We start from the raw sequence: 5176 nt of genomic DNA, 5'->3' as shown, positions 1-5176 counted from the left end.
TGTGCCTGTTTTTATGGATAATACTGCATGTATCAATTTATCTGAAAATACACGTGTAAAAGGCAGAAGCAAACACATATGTATAAAATACTATGATGTGAGGCAGTCTATTCAAGAGGGAAAAATAAAAGTTTGATTTTGCCCTGGTAAGGACAATATTACTGACCTATTGGCAAAGCCTCTTCCAGAAGAAAGACATGTAGTTTTGTCTAGTAGAACGGGAATGTTCAAAACTTAAATTTGAGATGAGTGTCAAGATATTTGTAATGGATCAGGTCACTATATTGTAAATTAAAGTCCTGAACGTATAAATGTACTCATGTAAATAAAATACATAAGAAATATTGTATGTAAAGTGCAAGGATACACCTGTTCCTGATTAACAGACAGAGTTTAAGGCTTGAGTTGCTTGTTAGCTCTCTCTCTCTCTGTCTCTCTCTGCACTTTAGCTAATTTAGAAATCTGGAAAGAAATCTGAAAAGTGGAAAATGTAGACTTTAATCAGATAGTAAACAGACACACACATTTATGCACAGATGTGGTCCCTGACCAAGGAGAAATGGGCTTACATGATAGAGAATGAAGTTGAATCCTTACTTAGCAACAACGAAACTCAGTGCATTACCTTTAAATCAGCCACATCCTCTCAGATTCACCCCCACCTGCAAAATTATTGTGTGGATAAAAAGTGGGGTGTACACCTGACAAGAAGGGCAGAATTATAAGTGCTCAATAAAAGATACTGGATTTTGACTTAATCGTTGAAAGAAATCTGTTGATTTTTGTTTTTAATTTGTCTCCTCAGTTCCAACTTTCCCAAGTGGTAAAGAGTTCCAAGCCAAACTTTTGCAGGAGTTTGATTCTATAGCAGAACTTTTCTTTTTGACCTCTGTTTCTTCAACCATTATCTTGATTACAGGGCCTAGACTTCTCACAGCCTTTTTATCTTGCCCTACCATTGCTGGATGCCATTTTACCTTCAACCTTCCATCCCTTATTCTAAGACTAAGTATTTTAGCAACAGAAACATAGAAGAATTGAGTTGGAAGGGGCCTAAAGTCTATCAAGCCAAAAACCCTGCTCAATGAAGGAATCTAAATCAAAGTATATAGGAGAGATGGTTATCTAACTTTCTCTTGAACGCCTCTAGTGTTGCGACACTGACCAGTTGAAGAGTTGTGTTTTGGTGTCCATCTAATCACAGAGAGTGACTTCATTAGGGGAAAAAAACCTCCTATTTGAATCAGGTTTAGCAGGTTTTGAAATGATATTAAAGAGGTGACTCCATAACACACATGGGAAAATGGCATTTTTTTAAACCTGGAAATTGTGTGTTTTTAATTGGAAGAGTTATTTTACTCTTACATCAGAGGGTTGTTTCTTTTAATTCATATGTCAAATTGATTTATTTTCAGTCATTTCGCCATATGTGCATGCCTCTGTCAGTGTAAACTGTTTCTGTTGCATTGCATTGGCTGCTTCTCACACCCATTAGCTGCTGCTGCTGTCGGTTTAATTTTTAATATTTTTTAAAAAATTGATTGTAACAAAACAACTTGTGTGCCCACTCCTCATCCTGCTAGCTCTATGCTAACTGTTGATGGGCAACTTCAAGGCCACCCTATTGTCCGTTAATCTTTGAATCATACTTCAGTAGGACAGCTCTTCAAATAGACAACTGTGCTCTGCAATGTAGGACACATGAATATCCTGCTCCATGCAAAATAGCTCTTACACAAACACGAACCTTAGTCCAAATCCTATTGGTTAGGCTCATCAATGTAATGGAATCAACGTAAATCTCTGTGGAGAATTGCTGGAACTTAATGTGCAACAACAAATGCCTGCACTGAATTCTTAACATGTGGCAGTTCACTGCTGATATTTATACTGACTGTGTTTTGCCAGCAGAAAAACCTAATAGGATTCTGGCTGTTTTCTCTTGCCTTGAGTGTATTGGTTCATTAGTTTTCCTACTTAGTCTTTGATTCATTTTCTGCATATCTGAAACTGGAGGGTGCACATTTTTAAAATGGATAATAGAAGAGAACACTTCTTCTTTTACTGTGGTAATGAATCATTGCTTAATCGCTTCCTTCAGATTCATTTATTTGTGTCCCCATGATAAAACACGGGCTCTTTGTGAAAGACATAGCTTGCTAAATATCCTGGGGATAATTTGCAGGATATTAGCTTAAAGCGTTGTCTTCTTTGCTCCCAAGTAGTGTTTATACAAGATAACTGCTTAAGCCTTCTGAATCATCATGTAAAGAAAATAAATGCCCATTGAACGTGGACACCTGGGACCAGCTTTTCATAGTAAGCTATGCATATGCTTGGCTTTTTTTACTGTAAGTACTGTAGAAAATGCCTAGTTTTCTTTGCACTTTCTTGTCATACAGCAAGTCAGTTACCAGTATTAATGAGAAGACAATATGACCGGAAGTCTTTTTACTGTTTGTTTTAATGAAATAGTCTAGATGTTCTACAGGATACCCTCTTGTATCATTACCATTCATAAATGTTGAAAATGAGCCCTAACAATTGCTTTGTGTTTGGATGAGGAGTAGTTAGCTGATGAAAAAAGGAGTCAGCTTCTGAGATTTTTCATTGTTTGGTGTCACTTTGTGAATGGTAGACTATTTCCTGGTGTTTTGCATTATCAATATAGAAACACAATATCCCACAATAATAAACTGATGGGTCTTTGGGGTTGTTTTGCTTTTTGTTTTTGGTGTGTGTGTGTGTGTGTGTGTGTGTATAAGAATATGGTATCCTGGGAGGTGTAGATTGGTGAAGTAGTTAGCATTCTGTGTTGTAATTCAAGAATGGGCAGTAAGGCTCTCTGGCAAAAAAATGTAAATAACTGAAAAACTACGAATTCCATGATTCTATAGAATGGAGCCATTGCCGCTAAGATGGACTTGAACATCTCTAATGGTGTGTGGTAGATATACCCGAAAAGTATTGACACATCCAGATGCCATTCATCAGGAACAGGGCTTGTACAGAACAACACATACTTGTCAAATGGCTCTCTTCCAACACATCGACACATCCAGACGCCATTCATCAGGAACAGGGCTTGTACAGAACAAAACATACTTGTAAAATATCTCTCCTCCAACCTCTCTATTTATCTTCACAGCAAAACTGTAAGGCGGAAAAGGTTGAGAGAAACTAGCCCAAGCTTACATTGTGAATTTTAGGGCTCAGTGGATAATTGAAATTGCAGTCCCAAACCCAGCTGAACACTGTAATTACAACCACACTATTTGAGGTTGGCCTTTAACCAGTAACCAAAGGGCCACTTAGTAGTGGCATATAGAAACATTAGAAAGACAATCGAAACATTTTCAAGGAAAATGACTAGTGTGACATGTATAATGGGGTCCAAAATGGACATGGTTTGTGTATAAAACTCAGCTGCATGCTTGGTTGCTGGGAAATTGCCAAGTGTGATGTTGCCTGCTCCCATTTACACACACACACACACACACACACACACACACACACACACACCGCAAGCTGCTCCCTCCTTTCTGTATCCAACTTGTTAACTGCAAAGATGGCAAAAATGTAAAATAAATATTTGTGGAACAGGTAGCTAAAGAGCCCGCTCATATTGCACTGACTGAGAGCTTGATCTTGTCTTTTGATGCTTTTAACATGGGAAATTAAAATTATGTTAGAGGGTACGTACTGTATGGTCCCCAAACTAACAGCAAAAAAGATACAAATCCTACTCAATAGTATCAAGAAGATGGAAGTGCTGCTGGTATGCTGTAACAGTAGAAACAGCACTAACAGTACTTTTCCAACTATTTATTAGAAGCTGGAAATGAAACAAGGGTCTCTCTGCAGCCATAATTTATCTACTAAGGATCATTTGTGTCTTTCTCTGCTGCTGGAAAATGTGTGTTCTTCTTAACAAACTACGCACTCCAAAGAAATAGAAACTTGCCCAAGATATATTTGTTGCCGACACAATTATAGACTGAATTCTTCAGCTGGCTTTTCAGGCGTATCATAAAACTGAAGACAAACAAGAAAAGAAAGCTTCTGCAGTCTCAAGGCAGAATAAAACGATCAAGATTTTTTTATTATTATTTAGAGAGGGAAATTGTCTGCTCTTAAAAAAAGCAAACACAGAACAGGTCTTTTTTAGTAGCCCTATTTCAAAAACTAGAAATAAGGTTGCTAAAATAAGATTACAGGGCACACCTTGTTTATGAGGGAAATTGTGCCCTCTAAGAGTGTGGTTCTCTTTTTTTTTTTAAAAAAGTGTTTTTTTAAAAAAAATTGAGGGCCTTTATCAACACAAAAAAACAACCAGCCTTGGGGCCCATAAGAAACCTGTGAGGTACACGATTCACATCTCTGTGCTAGAACCATCGTGCATGCTGTCCTGCTTCAGGGAGAGCCATGTGTTGGCTTTTGAGGGGGCTAACATTCAGTCTAACTTCCTGCTCACTTTGAGATCTGTTTCCTAGCAATTTGCTGCTTGTTTCCCCTGACTTTTGCTGGTTCAGCATGAGTGGGGTAAAGTCATCTTTCTGGGGCTGCAGTCCGTTATGTACTACTTTACAGAGAGCAGTCCTCTGCTTGAAGGATTGTTTGTTCCAAGTGTTGTTAAAAGACCAAGAATTGTACAAAGGAAACAGGGGACTGAAAGTTGTCTCCAAATAGCACCAGAGCAAAAATATAGATTATTTGGTCACAACCTTCTTCACTACAATAAGCTGTAAATTAGCAATTTATAGAGAGAGATGCAAATCTACAAATTATCTGCCATTCTGCCTTCTCCTTTGCCCTTTTCTGAGGTGGTGACATATCTCGTGTGTGTGTGTGTGTGTGTGAGAGAGAGAGAGAGAGAGAGAGAGAGAGAGAGAGAACTAGAACATCAAACATGACTTGCAGAAGGAAAATCCAAAATTGGTAGAAAAAAAGCTGTTAAACAGCTTTGTGCCCATTCAGTTTCAGGTCATAGAATCCAGGACTTGGTAGAACCGCAGAGAGGTGAACAGTAGATAATTGTTTCGAAGATTTGGGGGCTGGTGTCTAATCACCTGTTGCATGTGTGTGAGAGGGCCTGAGTGCCTGAGTCAGCCGATCTTGCACAAAGATTTTCACCTCCTGTTGCAAGAGAAAAGGCTCCATTGTGTTGAGCAGGGAC

The sequence above is a fragment of the Pogona vitticeps genome, chromosome 4 (assembly GCF_051106095.1).
Source record: "Pogona vitticeps strain Pit_001003342236 chromosome 4, PviZW2.1, whole genome shotgun sequence".
NCBI lineage: Eukaryota > Metazoa > Chordata > Lepidosauria > Squamata > Agamidae > Pogona > Pogona vitticeps.
Note: the sequence above shows the minus strand (reverse complement) of the source record.